At 42.0% G+C, this 19,606-nt stretch overlaps 1 protein-coding gene across 3 annotated transcripts in view; it reads right to left on the minus strand.

The window, feature by feature from the left end:
• gulp1b (GULP PTB domain containing engulfment adaptor 1b) overlaps nucleotides 1-15,663 on the minus strand; it is a 33,049-nt gene extending 17,386 nt beyond the window's left edge. For 2 of the 3 annotated variants that reach the window (XM_058403713.1, XM_058403715.1), the window contains exon 1: nucleotides 15,538-15,663. The gene's annotated coding sequence lies outside the window, so the exon portion shown is untranslated. The remainder of the gene's footprint in view (nucleotides 1-15,537) is intronic. The other variant, XM_058403714.1, reaches the window with a different exon arrangement.
• Between the last annotated feature and the right edge of the window lie 3,943 nt (nucleotides 15,664-19,606).

Consider the following 19,606-nt stretch of genomic DNA (forward strand, 5'->3'; position numbering starts at 1 on the left):
GACCGCTACCCTGTATCTCGCTCTCTCATTGGCTGTAGGTCATCGCCGATGTGTTTTTCAGTCAGAATTCCTTTCACCCTGCACGATTTTGAGTGACTCGGCATGATCTGCGACTCGGTCAGTTTGCATCTTCGGTAATTCACACTGTGTGATTTCCACTCGCGTTCACGAGCTCCGATTTGCCTTGATTTGGGGCATTTTTCGGCGACTTTGCAAAACTAGTCGGCGAATGAAATTCAGGGCTAAAATCGTGCAGCGTGAACTCGGCATAACTCTGATTCTAATTTTCCACAACAGCATGTCCCGAGTGCTTTACTCCTTTTTGGAAAGTGCAGTTTGTTTCATATCCTCTCACACCTTCTTTACAGTCCAGTCTGAAGTCCAACACTGACTCCACAAACCTGCTGCATATTTCATACTGTCAAAAATTTAAATACATGCTTCAGCTTCACCTCTCCTGTCCGTCCTTAATGCTAAACAGATCGTTTCAGGCATTTAATAGACGGAAATTGCAGTCATCCATCTCGTTTCCGTGCACTTATTCAAACCCAGGCGGAGACCATCATTAAATTCTTCCTATATTTACTCGGTGTTTGAATAACGTTTCCTGGTGCTGTGCTGTTTTGTTCTGAAAGACATGAACCACACCACCGTGGCTTTTTGTCCTCCGTGTCTTTGCTTCAGTCGGCGTGATTGTCTTTTATTCTGCAGAACAGCTTTGAAGTTCAAAGTTTCTTGAAACAAAAGAATGGATTTATTTGTGGACGACAAACACATGCTATAGCAAGCTGTACTATATTTAACTCAACTAAATACACAAAAGCACATGGCACAAACAAACCCCTGCCCAGGCCGAACTGTCCAAGCCATCCATGACACTACTGTAGTGTTAGAAAGTACATTACACCCATTTTATCGACTATAACTGTTTTAACTAGTATCTATTACTATACTAAATTAAACCAGTTATCTATTCAATCTAAACTAACCGTATACTACATGTGAGCTGGCTGATCGTTGCAGTAACACGGCTCTGAATAATCCTCGCTCGTATCCAAATCGTCACGGACTGATTTCATCTCCCTCTCCAGATGAACGATAGCCTCGATTAAATATCATGGCACAAAAGGTGAAAAACGCACATCAGCCAATGTATTTCACCCGACTCCAGAAAATACAAGAGGCCATTTATATCCCATAATGACCGGCCGCATGATGGATGGACGGGGAAGCCGGTTCTGCATCTCAGATGTTCATCTGCTGCCATGTTTGTTTGCTGCTCCGTCACTGTGCTCAACAGCTACATGACAGAAACCTCGCTTTCGCTTTCCTTCCTCTATGATGTGAAAATATATGGTGTGTCTAAACAACACACACACGCACACACGCACGCACACTCACACACACACACACACACACACACATGCACACACAGGAGGAAATTACTGTATGAGAAATTACAGCTAAAGATTTTTTATAAGATCATTAAATTCACTTAGAATGTTGAAAGCTCTCTCTCTCTCTCTCTCTCTCTCTATCTGTACATCTCTTCCAATTTCTGTCTGTCTCTCTATGTCTCTCTTTATCAGTATTTTTCTTGTAACTCTAACCCCCTCTCTCCCTTTGTTTAACTCACCCTCTCTCTTTCTCTCTCGCTCTCCCTCCCTCCCTCCCTCTCTGTGTTTTCCTTTCTATCTCCCTCCGGCACTCTTTGTAGTTAAAAAGTAGTTAATTCCCAGGAGGGAGAAAATTAAACCGACAAATCAGACAGCACAACAAGGCATGATGATACTGCTCTTCTCTCTCTCTCTCTCTCTCTCCCTCACTTGAGTGTTTGTCTCTCTGTCATATCCCTTTCTTTCTCTCACTCTGTCTCTCTCTCTGTGAGTGTTTGTCTCTCTGTCATATCCCTCTCTCTCTCTCTGTGAGTGTTTGTCTCTCTGTCATATCCCTCTCTCTCTCTCTCTGTGAGTGTTTGTCTCGCTGTCACCTCCCTTTCTTTCTCTCTCTCTCTGAGTGTCTGTCTCTCCGTTTTTCTCTTTTTTTCTCTCGCATGTTTGTCTCTGTCATATCCATTTCTCTCTCTCTCTCTCTCTCGAGTGTTTGTCTCTGTCATCTCTCTCTCACACTCTCTCTCTCGAGTGTTTCTCTCTCTCTCTCTCTCTCTCACTCTCTCTCGAGTGTTTGTCTCTTTGTCATCTCTCTCTCTCTCTCTCTCTCTGTGTTTTTCTCTGTCATCTCCCTTTCTCTCTCTCTCTCTCTCTCTCTCTCTCTCTCTCACTCTCTCTCGAGTGTTTGTCTCTTTGTCATCTCTCTCTCTCTCTCTCTCTCTCTGTGTTTTTCTCTGTCATCTCCCTTTCTCTCTCTCTCTCTCTCTCTCTCTGTCTCTCTCTCTCTCTCCTAACAAAATTAAAGCCATTCCTTCAGAAAGCATTTTTTTTCTTTCACAGCCACCAAAAGATTGATTGATTTCAACAAATCATTACCATCAGTGGTTTAAACAGACTCGGATGAACTGCCAGTGTAACGCGTGTGATCCATTAGGCACAAACACACACAAACAAATCGATTCTCCGCTCAGGACATTAACCTTGAAGCGAACGTGCTCGCACTCCTCTCTGCTTATCCTGCTGTTTCAGCAAATTATTCCTCCGTCCACACTGCACTCGTCCTGCACTCGTCCTGCACCGGCCTGCCGGCAGTAATGAAATCATTAAGGTCGTGATCCAGGTGTTTTTCATTCCCTAATAAGCGCAGCCAGACCGACTCTGCAAAGCCTGATGGGTAGATGAGGAACTTTTTAAAATAATGTCTACACAAAAACTAAGCACATATTTGATCTATTTGCTCTTCCCTTTTCTCTGATTGTTGTCTTTGCCCCTGATTGCTGTCCATCTCTTGTCCTTTTCCTGTTTGCTGATTACTCTTCTGCCTCTGTTGTTATTGTGTTCATGCTCTCGTGACAAATTGTTAGCTTTTTCTTTTGTTCTGTTTCATTTCTTAACAATTTGAAAACTCTTAAATAGAAACCAATTTCTATACCTATTCAGGTTGGAATTGGTACAGATATATACCAGGTACAGATTTATACACCAACATAATCTAAATTAATTCAATGCTAGTTTGCTTACTCGCTAACAAAAATAAATAAATGATCTAATTGCCTAAGGAGAGTTTTATCTTACGTCCCTGTTTTGTAGCTTGCTACTGTTTTTCTTTTCTTTTCTTTAAATCAATCTACGCTTCCTTTATAAGAAACAGACATATATAATGCAGGACTTGTTAGGTTGCTAGCATGAACTGTTAAATAACTCATGTATAATGCTAGTCTTAGAGCTCTTTGTAACGTCTGGGACCCCCGCCCTATGCGGGGCTCGACCCCAGACGCCCGTGGTGTGTGTGCGCACGCCAGCACACGGTGTAATGAGACCCATGCGCAGGATTCAGCGAAGCACTGCTTTTATTACATTTAAGACGCGACATGTGTTACGTTTGTTTCCCTAAGACATGGCGTGGTTAACTAAACTAAACAAAACAAAACAAAACAAAACAAAACAAAACCTAGACCTTAGCTTGGACATGGAACCTAGCAAACAAAACCCCAACAGAAACCACGGTACAGATAACAATCATGGACAAGGACACAAACACAAGGATCCCTATTTATAGGGGTAGACATTAGGGCTAATGGGATACAGGTGACACAATCAGGATAGGAACAATAGGAAGGGCGTAACAAAAGACACACAAAGAAGCAGGCTTCCAAGGTTCACTGTCCAGCTGTTCCTGACATAACCCCCTCCTCTAAGGCGCAGCTCCCGAAGCGCCCAACCTCCGCCTAGGGGACGCCTCAGGAGTAGGCGGAAGATGTAGTTCATAGAGGGGAGATGCAAGGCCTGATGTAGTTCATAAATGCAGTCTACGGCGATGCCCCAGGTCCCAGGGGTAAGTTGACATCCGGCCCTGGAAAGAAATGGGAGGGAAGCGTCTTCCACCCGTGGTGCCGAGCGACGTCCTCCACGGAAACTCCATCGCAGAGCGGCGTCCCCGGCTGACATGGTGGTGGAAGCCCGCCTCCAGTGGGACCGATAAAAAGGGGGTGTCCCCCATGGCCTGAAGTTGAGTGACGTCCTCCTTGTAAATTCCCATAAAAATGGGACAGACGTCCTCGACCATAACGAAGATGGGGACACCTCCCTGGGGAAACGGGGAAAAGGATCCGCCGGATGCCATCCACCGGTTATCCAGGGCTCTAGCCAGCAGACTGCAAATCCTTACCGAAGACAGGAACTAGCTGGGAATCCCGCTGGGTCTCAGAGATGGTCCATGATTCTGTAACGTCTGGGACCCCCGCCCTATGCGGGGCTCGACCCCAGACGCCCGTGGTGTGTGTGCGCACGCCAGCACACAGTGTAATGAGACCCTTGCGCAGGATTCAGCGAAGCACTGCTTTTATTACATTTAAGACGCGACATAGGGAAACAAACGTAACACAAGACATGGCGTGGTTAACTAAACTAAACTAAACAAAACCTAGACCTTAGCTTGGACATGGAACCTAGCAAACAAAACCCCAACAGAAACCATGGTACAGATAATCATGGACAAGGACACAAACACAAGGATCCCTATTTATAGGGGTAGACATTAGGGCTAATGGGATACAGGTGACACAATCAGGATAGGAACAATAGGAAGGGCGTAACAAAAGACACACAAAGAAGCAGGCTTCCAAGGTTCACCTGCCAGCGCCCTCTCTGGGCCTGGCAGGGAACTGTCCAGCTGTTCCTGACACTCTTAGAGCTCCAGCTATTTTGTTCATCACTTCAGTAAGAAATGAAACGCTGTAATTCTCCATTGAATGGCATCACAGCTGCAGTGGTGCTGCACTGAAAAGCAGTCAATGTAAGAGATAAACTCCATACAAGTTTTTGAGAAGTAGCTGGAAGAGAAGAAAACTTTAATTTGAGCGTGTTGCAGCCTTCTTTTAGCGTGACTCAAGATGCTGAAAAAAGATCTGCCTTTGCTAAACATAGACACACTTCATCATTGTCTATTCCTGCTTCCTGCCCCCCCCCCCACTCTGAGAAGGGAAGTCGAGTACAAGCGCACTGAAATGGGAACCGCGGTGCGAGCGAGCACAGAATAGACGCCCTTCCTGGGAGGGGGGTCTTATTTGATTTGGAAGGTGGCCAGCGAGGCACTCCCATTCTCACTTAACACATCTCAAGTGTAGGTCCTGTGGGGACAAAAACCCTTTCTCACTTTCATCCCTCGCTGCTCTCAGCTTCAGGAGCAGCACTCTGCAGGTTTTAACAAACTAGTAGTATCTCTTACATCAGCGAGGGAGCGCTCGGATTTCTGGAGTGCGGCAAAATCTGCTTGAGCGAGGATTTCAGGGCCGAGGAACCCTACAATACATATATACGTATTAGATTAGTTTTCCATGTGGAGGTGGGTAACGCCATTAGCGCAGGAGTACTGCTGAGATTTTAGTCCCATCTGAATCGGCCATATTGGACATTTTTTTATTTTTTTGTGGGGGGAGGATGGTTTTTCACTTCATCGTGAGTATAATGTCACTCAAAAACCAGCATAAAACACAACATAATCCAGCGAAATGAAACCAAATGGATATAAAATGCAGGATAATAAAGTACAGATGGTGCTTAAACAGATGTGTCAGAGAAGCTAGGCTTCTGGGATTTTATTCCTTGCACATGTACTGTACAGCCTACACAGTACATACAATGATCAGGCTTAACATTATGACCGGTGAAGTGAATAACTGATGAACTCCTCATCATAGCACCTGTTAGTGGGTGGGATATATTAGGCAGCAACTGAACATTTTGTCCTCAAAGTTGATATGTTAGAAGCAGGAAAAATGGACAAGCGTAAGGATTTGAGCTTTGAGTTTGATGAAGGGCCAAATTGTGATGTCTGCAGCTCTTGTGGGGTGTTCCTGGTCTGCAGTGGTCAGTATCTATCAAAAGTGTTCCAAGGAAGGAACAGTGGTGAACCGGTGACAGGGTCATGGGCGGTCAAGGCTCACTGATGTACGTGGGGAGAGAAGGCTGGCCCGTGTGATCCGATCCAACAGACGAGCTACTGTTGCTCAAATTGCTGAAGAAGTTAATGCTGGTTCTGATAGAAAGGTGTCAGAATACACAGTGCAGGACGGGTCAGGGCTGTTCTGGCAGCAAAAAGGGGACCAACACAATATTAGGCAGGTGGTCATAATGTTATGCCTGATCGGTGATTCCATTTCTGATGGTTTACCTCACAGGAATCGACCGTGACGTCCTCCAGCCAGCAGCATCACTTAACAGACACGTGTTCAGAAACCTAATCCTGTCCGAACAGTACCCAAGTCTACTTCACATGCTGATTTTTAATGTCCTCGTCTAACCAACACACGCCGTCCAAATGAGTGTCCTTGTGAGTCTGGAGACCGAACATCAATCTTGTGATCCCTCTCTCTCTTCCATGTAAAGCACAGCCTCTTCCTCTCAGAGCGGTGCTGTGGGGTGGACAGCACACAGATGTATTTTTCTCCACTTATGAATGATGAGCAGCCCATCATCGCTGGCTTTAAAGGACGGCCTGAGCATTTGGAGCGATATTATGGAGATGATTTGGAAGAAAACAAACACGGGGCTACGACTGCGCTTAAAGTAAACAAACCGGACGTCCAGATCGGTGAAATGAAATGATTTTCCACTATCACAGGAGCGCACCTACTTATATACTCACAATGATCACAAATATCTCTTTAATTATAAACTGTGCTTTAAACCACAGTGCTGCTGAATTCTGGGTTCTGATTGGCCAGATGATCTTGATTCAGGTTCCATATCAACACCACAGGTTTGTTTTAATGCCACTTGTAACAGCTTACTAAGTCTGGCATGTGGAAGGAGACTCCAGTGTCAGCACTTTGTAAATGCGGCTAATAACTGATAAAAGGCACAAATCCTTTATTTAATAGTGAACTGAATAGTACTGTTGCCGTTTAAGAGGAATAAAACACTTAAACAATAAAACAATAATTAACAGAGATGTTCAGATTTACGAGTTCGATGAGCAAGATGGAGGTTCTGTTGATTGACTACAAAAAATACAGCAAGGTTTCTTTGCTCTATTTCTAAGAAATGCAGAACAAACAACACACATGAGGTGTCTGTAAGCAATTTTTGAAGCTCATGGAAACTATATTGGAATTGTAGCAATCGTACTTTCGCTTGTTTTGCTGGAAACAAAAACAAAAAAGCCTAAATTTAGTGAAACACTGAATTTCCACCATTTTTACTGTCAACTAGATGTTGCATACACGAATTCCACCATGTTCTCTTATTGACTCACCCCCTAACTCGTAATTACGACTTGGAGGGGGAGTTCAAAGCGTTTCCAATTGTGGTGTGCGTTCAATGATCTTTGACATGCCTAGAACACACAGTTAGTACTGCATGTGCTTTATTCCTTAATTACAGTAGCTACAGTATGGTGGTAGTTTATATATAAATGAGTTACTACGAACATACTGCTTTACAAACTAGTTGTTAAATCTGGGAGAAAAGTAATGATTTTATATATATATATATATATATATATGATGCATATCTCAGCCGTTGGAAACTGCCGCAACACACATGGAAAGAAGCCCCCAACCCCAACCCCCAACCCCCCACGAGCCCACGTGTCTATTGTTAGTGAGTGACGAGCGACTGTGTAAAATCAATGATTATTCATTTCAAAGCACGGCTAAAGACTTCTGAGAAATACAACTGGCCTGATTACTTAAGAGGAGACTCTGGTCAGGGTGAATCAGGGGAATCGGCAGCTATTTCACGGGAAGGAGAAAATTAAACTGGTGCATCAGACAGCACAATAAGGCATGATGATATCTCTCTCTTGCTCTCTCTCTCTCTCTCTCTCTCTCTCGGTACACAGAATATTCAGTGCACATCTGAATGGTTTTGAAAGACCTAATTAAACGTGGCAATGCAGAAGAAAATCTTTCTCTCTCTCTCTCCCTCTCTTTGTCTATTTTTCTGTCTCTCTCTCTAAATTTAGTGAAACACTTTTGTCTCTCTCTCCATCTCCCTCTCTCTGTCTCTCTTACTCTCGTTATGTCTCTCTCTCCCTCTCTCTGTCTCTCTCTCTCTCTTTCTCTCCCTGTCTGTCTCTCTAAATTTACTGAAACACTTTTGTGTCTTTCTCTTGGTCTCCCTCTCTCTCTCACTTGTCTCCCTCCCTCTCTTTCCGTCTATCTCTCTCTCTCTCTCTTTCTGTCTCTCTCTCTCTCTCTCTGTCTATTTTTTTGTCTCTCTCTCTCTCTCTAAATTTAGTGAAACACTTTTGTCTCTCTTTCCGTCTCCCTCTCTCTGTCTCTCTTACTCTCGTTCTGTCTCTCTAAATTTAGTGAAACATATTTGTCTCTCTGTCTCCCTCTCTCTCGCTTTCTGTCTCTCTCTCTGTCTATCTATCTCAATCTCTGTCTCTCAATCTCAGTCTGTCTGTCTCTCTGTCTCTCTCTCCTTCCTTCTTCTAAACCTCCTGAGGGATCCAGATGCCGTGTCACAAAGGACTAAAAGAACGCTCTAATTACTCCACTAATCTAAGCCCATGTGCGAATGAAGTCATTTATCATTCATCGCAAAAAATTTCACTTAGCGTCCTCGTTCATTACGATTCATTAGGCTTGATGTAAAACTTTGACGTTACACAAAAAGTCTAGCGAAAGATTCGAAAAAAAAGTTTCAACTTGAACAGGGATCTTGAAGAGAAGCAAATTGCTGGTGATCAGCTTATAGGAAAAACAAATATGATTACATATAAACATGATTAGTTCCAGACAGTTTACTAACTGCAAATGATTTACACGCCTCCCGAGTAATGAGGAAAAGCAGAAGCACAGAAATAATCGGACAGAGAGACTTCACTCCGTGACTAACTCTGAACTCTCGTCATGGCTGAACGCCTTTAGCATATAAAATGCACAGCTTTAAAATCTTTTAAGTTAGAGAAAGCAGTCATTTTCCGCAGAGACGTTTCTGAGCCACAGCAAAATGCAACCGAGGAAAAACATGAAATATGATACTCAAATGGTCCAATGTCCAATTCATTTCATGCCTCTTGATCTCATCAGTAAAACGAAATCAGCAGAATATTTGCTTTTAAAAACGCAAACAAATCATACGTACTGTACATATATGATGCGATGCTTATTCTTATCACATCAGCGTGTTACAGTCGTGCTAGACTGAAAGGTACGATAGCTGAGAAGTTTAAAACACAATAAGAAATCAGAAAACGTAAGGCTAATTCAGACAAACTGGAAAAGGTAGGTATGGTTTGTGAACGGAATTCTTCACTCTGATTGGACTGTCACTCAGGATCTACAGGAAATCCAGCAGTAGCTTCATTTGTTTTTGGATTTATTTTGTTTTCTGATTTTTTTTTATTTTGTTTTTAAATTTATTTTGTTTCCTGATTTTTTATTTTGTTTTTAAATTTATTTTGTTTTCTTATTTGTTATTTTGTTTTCTGATTTTTTTTTGGTTTTTAAATTTATTTCGTTTTCAGATTTTTCATTTTGTTTTTAAATTTATTTTGTTTTCTGATTTTTCACATTGTTTTTAAATTTATTATTTTGTTTTAAAGTTTATTTTGTTTTCTTATTATTAATTGTGTTTTCAGATTAGTTATTGTGTTTTGCATTTCTCGACCACCGTAGAAAAGCATTTACAGCCTCGACTATCCTGCCGTGATTCTGACTAGAAAAAAATAAAGACTTTCTTTTTGAAATCTAGCTGAAAAATCTTTTGCTCGTAGTGACGGAAATGCATGGATGATGGAAAATATCTTACAGATAAGTCAATAATCTCTTTCTGGAAGAAAATATAATAAAAGAAATCTCACAAGTAGGATTTTTTTTTTTTAGAGGCAACGTCATGAAGTTAGACAGTTCTTATGAAGGGTGCCAATATTTCCGGAGTTGAATTGCGTGTGGTCATATTGCTGACAGACAGAATGTCTATTACTGGAATGCAGAAGTGGGAACACTTCTTGTTTTCTAGAGCTTTAAAAAGGATTTTCAGATGAAAACACAGGGAATAACATGGCCTTTTATCCTGGCCTGTATAACCATCACACAAATCAACAAGGGAATCAACAGTTGCTATTATTATTAATATTATTAAAAGTAAAAGAAAAAAGAAAAAGAAGTCGATGTTCATCCACAAAGCTGAAAGTCAATGGAGTATAAAATAGAAAACTACTGAACCGTCTGTTTCTAATGAAATGCCTTCCAGACGATCACAAAGATTTCTGTTCATTTATTTACTTAATCACATCTCGGGGGACACAGAGAGGGCAAACACACAGCTAGTGAAAGAGAGAAATAAAGATAAGCATGGATAAATCCGTCTTAGGATCAGCAGGCGAGTAAATCGGAAAGAAAACACTCACATGTTCATCAAATCAAATACAACCAGGATCATCATCTTGCATTCCTCTGAGGGTTTTTTTTTTAGGAGGATGAAACACATCCCACACAGATTACGTCTAGTCCATTACCCAAATGTTTCACTTGTACATGCCTACAAGTGAAACATTTGAGTGTCCTATAGAGTGTCCAGAATTATTGGTTGTGGTTGGCTGCTTCAAGCGAGGACAAGTTCAAGACCAGGACTAACTGGGAATCAAAACCGAGTCTTAACGAGGTAAATCTAGTTGTCTTCATTCATGCACTGAGCAGATGATTAGCTTCTGCTTTCTCAAATAAAGAATTGCTTCTGGTCAAATGTCTGGTCACAACCAAGATCAAGCAGTACCAGGATCCAAGCGCTGTATTCGAGTCATACACGACTGGGTGCCAATAATTGTGAAAAAAGTCTTTGTTAGATTTTCAGAATGAAATTAAACATCGTTAATCAAAGCCTATCGTTCCTAAGGGTGCCGATGATTCTGGAGGTGCATCTACTGAGAGTGTGAATCATTCTGAGAGTGATTCGCTTCATGAATCGCATTTTTATAATAAGAGTGATTCACCGATATATCTGGATCGCTGAAATATGTTAAAAAGAATAAAAATTGTTAGCATATTTTGTGAGTTTGGGAATGCTGTCTGATCCAGCAAACTGAATCATCTGTGCATGATGTGGTTACGTCAGGAGGAATGCTGAATGAATGTACTATATGAATATGTTACCATACATGTGTATACAGGGTACAGCATCCTAGCCAGTTTCCCTTGCTCACAAATGTTATTTATCTTTGACTTTCCTCACAAATCTGTCTATTTCTGTCCGCTGCACAAAATAATAATGAGACCTGTACGCCGTAGTAGCTACTCTAATAGGCCGCGTGTGTTTGTGAGGCAGACAGAGCTCGTTATCCGAACGCTAACAGGGACAGGGTTTGAGTTAGGGCTCCGGTTTCATCAGTATCTGCAGGGAGCGCTTAGATTTCACTATTGATCATAGAGTCTGCGTGCAGACCGGAGGCGTCCGGTCAGAGACGTGTCGGATGCCCTCACAGCGAGAGGTGTGGGTGAGGTATAAGGAACGAAACAGGTTGCTGTTAGCATGCAAACAGAACTGTTTTATTCCTCTTAATCCACAGCGGTTCTCTGACGGTCACATTTATTTCCGCATTAATTAAGCAATAGCACTTTTTATCCATTTACCGTTACATTTGATATCTATTCTGGAATGTCTGTGACACGGTTAACAAAATTCTTTTTCTGAGAAGACGAAGGAAAAAATACACTGAAACAAACCCACACACACTAAACACCCAGCAGGTAATATAAAACACAGACATTAAAAGTGACCAGAGGTGAGTTTTGCATTCGTGGGCGAGTTCAAGCTGAAGATGCTCACCATTCCCTCACCAGCATCTCTTACTTATGAGAGACTAAACAGCTTGTCAAGATACTCCAAAAGAGCAAGATCCTCAGTATGGAAGATTTTGTAAAAGCATAAATGTGAAGGAGCTTTAGCTCTAAATGTTACACTCAGCGCTGGCACTGGAGACTCCTTCCATAAATATTCCATAAAGAAAAGTCTCCTCACTGAAAAATTCAGCGAGACGTCGTACAGAGCTGACATGACAAAGTCCCAAATGCACATAACAGCTATTTCAAATATTCCATCATGTGTAACAGCAGGGTCAGGGCACAACATCGGATTTCACGGCGAGTTTTGATTAAATTAGCGAGGATAACGTCATACTAGATGTCTGTTTAAAGTGAGACTTAAAATCTGCTAAGTCTTTCCAGAGAACTAATGATATGAATATGATATGATGTGTATATCAGCGGGTTATTTACATTTACATGAATCATTTCTGGCATTTGGGAGACGCCTTTATCCAGAGCGACCTACAAAGGTCTCTATCAATGAATACATTAACACTGGTTTACTGGGTCACGCTACTTTAAGTGCTTCAGGAAGAGCTAGGTCTTCACCAGTCGTTTGAAGACGGTCAGTGACTCGGCTGTTTGGACATCTAGGGGAAGTTCAGTCCACCACCTCGGTGCCAGAACAGAGAGGAGTCTAGATGTACACCTACATCCTACCCTGAGAGATGGTGGACCAGTGGAGCAGTGCTAGTAGATCTGAGGGAGTGAGGTGCAGTGTGAGGAGTAATAAGAGCTTTGAGGTTAGAGGGAGCTGGTCCATTCTTAGCTTTGTAGGTAAGCATCAGTGTTGTGAATTTGATGAAGCCAGTGGAGGAGTGGGGTGGTGTGGGAGAACTTTTCGGATCATTTGCAGAGGATAAACTGCATTCAGAGGTAGACCTACCAGTACAGAGCTGCACTAGTCCAGTCTCGAAATGACCCGAGACAGAACAAGCACCTGAGCAGCCCGTGTGTGTGAAGAAAAACGTCCGAATCCTTCTGACGTTGTACAGAAGAAGCCGACATGAGCGTGTCGCATTAGCATAATGTGTTATAACGTTCTAGACTTTTCAGACTGGGTGCATTCCCACACGCGTGACCTTAAAACAAACAGATGGCCAATAATGCCGTAGCAGCATCCCAATAACAGTGATGAAAAGCCCACGAAGCGATTTAGCCGTCCCAGATAACGAGACTCTGTAATGCGATTGTAATTTCACTAACGTCTTGTTAATCTTATAGATCGTTCACGTAAGCTGCGACAGTGTAATGAACCCTATGCAAATGACTCCGCCGCTTTTTATTAGGACGCAAATTAGCTTAGCGCATGTTATTCCTCCCAGGCTGCGCAATGTAACTTTTTTTTTTCCGGCATACAAATGATCCATACACCCTCCTGATACACCTGCTAATAGAAAGAAAGGTCTAATTAGCATTCCCGCTGCCCTTTTTTTCGAGCTCGGAGATAATCCGAATGACAGACGTGAGTGGATTTGTTTTTTATTCTTGTTTGCATCTGAGGCATCGGGCCACTCAAAACTTCAACTCCAACACGTAGCCATGAAGCGCCAGAACATTTAAATTCCGCTTCTCTCTCGGCTCTCGCTAAATAAAGAGACAAATGCAGCACATTTGTGTCTCGACCACAGCTGGGGCCGACGCTAAAATCTGGGTCAAAGCTTTAAGCATCTGTACAAAGAGGAAAAAGTGCTGAAAGAAGCGATTCAGTTCAGACGAGTTCATTTGAGTTCCACGTGCGGAATTAGGAGGTCTGGAAAGCCCAGAGCACAAATGTTTTATTGTATTTTAATCTTTAATGCTAGAAGTTTAATTCCAGTTCCACGCTGTTCTGAAGCCCGACAACTTCGCGTAGCTGACGTTTTGTTGTGAACAGGAACAGGTTCGGAGATATGGCACCGCTCGTCTTCGCTCCTTCCGTCTCGAGAGCTGCTTTAAAATCTTCTAAGCAGCCGATCTGAACTATTCCTCAGACTCAAATGAGGATTAACAGCATCCCAACCTCCATGGGAGATGTTTTTTAAATCCGATTTAAAAGCTAATTCATTGTCCTATGCATTTAAATTGTGTTAGGTTCTGTAGTCCCTCTAAAACGTGTCTGATTTAATATCTTTATTTTGCTTATTAATATAATAAGTACTTAATCTTATCTCACAGCACTTTGGTTCACATTTATTGTCTGTAAATGGTGGGTTAAATCTTCAGTAAGGGATCCAGAGTCTGTCCCGGGAATACTGTTCATGAGGCGGGAATACACCCTGTATCAGAAGCCAGACCATCACATGGCACACACACACACCTGTTCACACCTAGAGGTGATTACACATAACAAGCTAAGTGACTTTGCTTGTTTTTATGAGGTGGGAGGAAACCAGAGAACCCAGAGGAAACCCACACAGACACAGGAAGAACGTGTGAAACCCCTGGGGTCACACAGCCATGCCACTGCACATCTCATTACAACTGAAATCAGCAGTGAGGCACATGCTCAGGATTCTCAGCGTTTCTGTTTCAAAACGGTTCTCTATCCACCGCACAAGTGCACTTCATCTGCTAAATAAAAAGCTTTTACGGTGTACACAGTGCACTCATGCTCTAATTTGGGATTCAAAACAGATCAGTGGATTCGTTCTCCCAGTAGAGGGAAGGAAAAAAAACAACCCCCTAAAATTTTTCAGAAATAAAAACAGCACGTGAAAATCATTTCTCTTATGAAACCACATGAAAACATTTTACTGTACACGTCAACTCGGTTAAACACCACGTGTAAAATATGTGAGCAAGAAAAAAACAATAATAAACCACATGCCCTATGAGGACGGTGGCTTAGTGGTCAGCACTGTTGCATCACAGCAAGAAGGTCCTGGGTTCATATCCCGGGTTCGAAAAGGCAGGAAGCCTTTCTGTGTGGAGTTTGCATGTTCTCCCCGTGCCTGCGTGGGTTTACTCTGGGTACTCCGGTTTCCTCCCACAGTCCAAAAACATGTACATTAGCTTGATTGGTAATTCTAAATTGCCCATAGGACTGAGTGTGAGTGTGTGTGGTTGTCTGTCTATACTTGTGGCCCTGTGACGGACTGGTGACCTGTCCAGGGTGTACCCCTGCCTTTCACCCAATGTGTGCTGGGATAGGCTCCAGCAGATCCCCGTGACTCTAATTAGGAATAAAGCGAGTATAGACAATAGATGCACTTAATGAAAATACCTGCAGTGCATGTGAAGAATAAACGGATCACGAGGGGGGAAAAATCACACGTGAAAAGAAAGAAAGAAATTGTGATAATTAAACTCAGATATAGAAGACAGCCCATGGAGTACACGAGAAAAGCGTGACTTGTATAAAGTCTAGACGTCACACAAAGCGTCTAAAACGCGTTATATTTTGACACGTGAAATTCGGGGCAGTTTTTTCCTCCTCTTTAATAAAAAACACCTGCATGATTAAATAAATGTTTCATCATCAAAACACGTTCATCTCTTTATTTACCCTGAATCCTACTGAAACAGATAAACACACACGCGCGCGCGCACACACACACATTCATACACCAGCGCTTATTTTTTTTAAATGTTCTACAGCTCCAAAGTAAAATGGAAAAACCATAACTCACAGGTGAAGAAGTGTTTATCCGTTATTCCTCCGGTCCCCGGTGTCTGAAGGCACGTGCGCCGGTGCCCGTTACTCCGCGCGCGCGCGTGTTACTCCTCCGCTTACTCGAGCTGCTTAAAGAAGTTTTCATGACGTCGAACGGCCAATTAAAACAGCGCGCGACCTGACGGCCATTTAAAGGGGCCTCGCGCCAAATTATTATTGTTATTTATTTCCTCTACACACGCGCATGATTTCATTCCACGGTTATTTGCCTCCATGTTTTTTTTTACTTCTGGTTAGCCAGTCAGCATTAGCCATGAGTGATGTGTTTATAACAACAAGACAATGATGTTATAGATTTAACGAGCTAGTATACACACAGCATTTTCTTTGTTTACTATTGATGCTCTGACCAGCCATGACGTCACATACGTCGCTAGGTCATATCTGTATTGCTTGATAAACATACACTATGAAGGCAAAAGTTTGTGCACCTCTGACATTACATTGTGTCACATGGCAACTGTCTAATTATGTTGAGAAATGTAAATAAAGCTGAACTCAACAGAATTAAACAGAAGATCTAAACAAACAATGAGCTTAAAACACCTTCCCAAAAACAAAAGCTGTAAAAAAATAAATAAATAATAAAACATCAAGCAGCAAATGAAGCAAAGGAAATAAAGAAACACTAAATGTTAAGCCTTTAGGGATTTTTCCCAATGTGTTCTGGGAATGGCTACAGACACACTATGATCCTGACTCCCAAGACACTACTGAGACATAACCCTAGACACTACTGAGACACTCCTAAGACTCTACTGAGACATAACCCTAGACACTACTGAGACACTCCTAAGACTCTACTGAGACATAACCCTAGACACTACTGAGACACTCCTAAGACTCTACTGAGACATAACCCTAGACACTACTGAGACACTCCTAAGACTCTACTGTGACATAACCCTAGACACTACTGAGACACTCCTAAGACTCTACTGAGACATAACCCAAGATACTACTGAGACACTCCTAAGACACTACTGAGATATCACCTAGACACTACTGAAACACTCCTAAGACACTACTGAGATATCACCTAGACACTACTGAGACACTCCTAAGACACTCCTAAGACACTACTGAGACATAACCCAAGACACTACTAAGACACTCCTAAGACACTACTGAGATATCACCTAGACACTACTGAGACACTCCTAAGACACTACTGAGACAAAACCCAAGACACAACTGAGACACTCCTAAGACTCTACTGAGACATAACCTGAAACACTACTGAGACACTCCTAAGACACTACTGAGATATCACATAGACGCTACTGAAACACTCCTAAGACACTACTGAGACACTCCTAAGACACTACTGAGACACTCCTAAGACACTACTGAGACACTCCTAAGACACTACTGAGACATAACCCAAGACACTAATGAGACATCACTGTGACACTACTGAGACATCAAGCAGTAAAGAAATTGGTTTGTTGTGTCTGTGTGCCGCCATACTATTGTGACATCAGTTGTGTTTAGACCCGAGAACTGGAGCAAGGTGGAAGTTGCCTGAATTCCCAGCGTGGAATTCTGGAATTCTGAAAAGACTGACCCTTTACGCGTTTCCCTATCAGACATTGTGTTTAAGAGTTCAAAGGATTGCAGGATGAGGTAACGATCTGGATGTCTAGACAAAATTTCCAAACTTAAGGTTATCAAAAGGAATTAGAACCAGCTTTGTGAAAATAATTAACGTAATGTATGCAAAATTCCCCAACGCCTACCCCCTAATGACTTGAGAAATCAACATGCAAATATTTAAACCTGATTTGCTCAGACCGCAGAGTGCTGCTGCTGCTGCTAATCAGTGAACGAGGGGGACAATCAGCAAGTAACACGTTCACCTGCGTTTGTGTTTGTGTGATGTGAAATTTCTGGGCACGCTGATTACCAGCCTATGCAAAAACCAACAGACCAGATTAAAAGTTGTGTAATCAGTGACAAAGTTGTGCAAACAGAATCCTGGATCTAATCTGTCGTCAAGCTGTGACGTGTTTACAGACACGTTAATGGACGAATCTTAAATATGTTCACTGCAGCAAATCAAATATAATTGAGGTATTTGCTAAAGGTTTTCTTTGATCCACTTGAAAATTAACATCTCACACACACACACACACACACACAGACACACACACACACAGACACACACACACAGACACACACACACACAGACATTTCACTCTAAAATAAACATCTAATCTCCTTTCATTAAAACATCTGTAAGTATCTGAAAGTACTAAGACATAGCAGAGACACTACTGAGACACTTCTAAGACACCACTGAGATATCACCTAGACACTACTGAGACACCACTGAGATATCACCTAGACACTACTCAGACATCACCGGGACACTACTAAGACACTCCTAAGACACCCCTGAGACACTCCTAAGACACTACTGAGATATTACCTAGACACTACTGAGACACTTCTAAGACACCACTGAAATATCACCGGGACAATACTGAAACACTCCTAAGACACTACTGAGACATCACCGAGACACTACTGAGACACTCCTAAGACACTCCTGAGACATAACCTGAGACACTACTGAGACACTCCTAAGACACTACTGAGATATTACCTAGACACTACTGAAATATTTCTAAGACACTACCGAGATATCACCTAGACACTGATGAGATATCACCGGGACACCACTGAGACACTACTAAGACAGTTCTAAGACATAACCAAGACACTACTGAGACATCACAGAGACACTACTGAGACACTACTGAGACACTTCTAACACACTAGTGAGATATCACCTAGACACTACTGAGACAGTACTGACACATAATCAAGACACTACTGAGAAAGTCCTAAGACATAACCGAGTCACTACTGAGACACTACTGAGATATCACCTAGATGCTACTGAGACATCATCGAGACACTACTGAGACATCACCAAGACACTATTGAAAGAGTACTGAGACATAACTGAGACATAACCGAGACACTACTGAGACACTCACACACTAAGACACTATGATCGTGTCCAGGGTTAAGCAGTTACTGAAGATGAGTGAATGCTATTTTATTATCAACAGTTATATGTTTTTTCAATGCTATGATAACATTTATAAATAATTTATTACCAGTTTATAGACAAATAAACCAACTTCTGCTTTATTCATGCCTTTACTGCGCTATCATTACAGCAGGCCTTCATTTCAAAAACGCTCACAAGTAAAGATAGTTTGAGATCTTGGAATTTGAGAAAAAGCAGGAGAAGCAAGACTTTCAAATCAAGCAGGAATGAAAGAAAAGAATGCTTCGCTTCACTTCACACATCTATTAATATGCGGAAGCAGATAAATTCATAGCTGTGTGTGAACAGTGTGGTTCATAAGCACATACTGTACACGTGCATGACATACCAAACATTAACACACTAATAATACAGAAGTTTTGATGCCGCTGTATGAAAGCGTATGGATGTGAAATCATTAAGAAATCCGGCACCAGACCAGCAGAAGACTGAGTGAAGGCTGTGTATATATTTTCGTCTATTTAAACCAGATAACATGCGCACCAGAGCAGCCTTCCATACTGATGTGATTTATCTAGTCCATTCATCTCATAAACAAGTCCATTAGAGCAATCTGCTAACGAGACTCGCTTTCATTCGCCTGTCTCTGTGTATCATTTGCAAATTAATTATTCGCTCTTCCAGACCTCATTGTGAATATTAATCCCTGCAAATGGAGAACGGAGAGCTCGTTTAGATGTGATTAAGTCCAGAAACATATAAAGTTTCTTCGTTGGTTTTCATGTCGATGAGAAGTGGTGGTGGTGGTTGGATTTATCGACTCTTCAACAAATGTCCATGTTCACAATTACACTGTCACACTAATTACATCTTCTGAGTGATTAATGAGTTTTTAAAAATGGTGTTGTTGGGCAGATAGAGGTTCACTTGGGCAGGTATCACTCTGCTCCATGCAAATGCACAATGTTGCCAGATTGTGCTAATTTTAATAAATCCTCCAGCC

Source organism: Hemibagrus wyckioides, linkage group LG11 (genome assembly GCF_019097595.1).
Source record: "Hemibagrus wyckioides isolate EC202008001 linkage group LG11, SWU_Hwy_1.0, whole genome shotgun sequence".
Classification (NCBI taxonomy): domain Eukaryota; kingdom Metazoa; phylum Chordata; class Actinopteri; order Siluriformes; family Bagridae; genus Hemibagrus; species Hemibagrus wyckioides.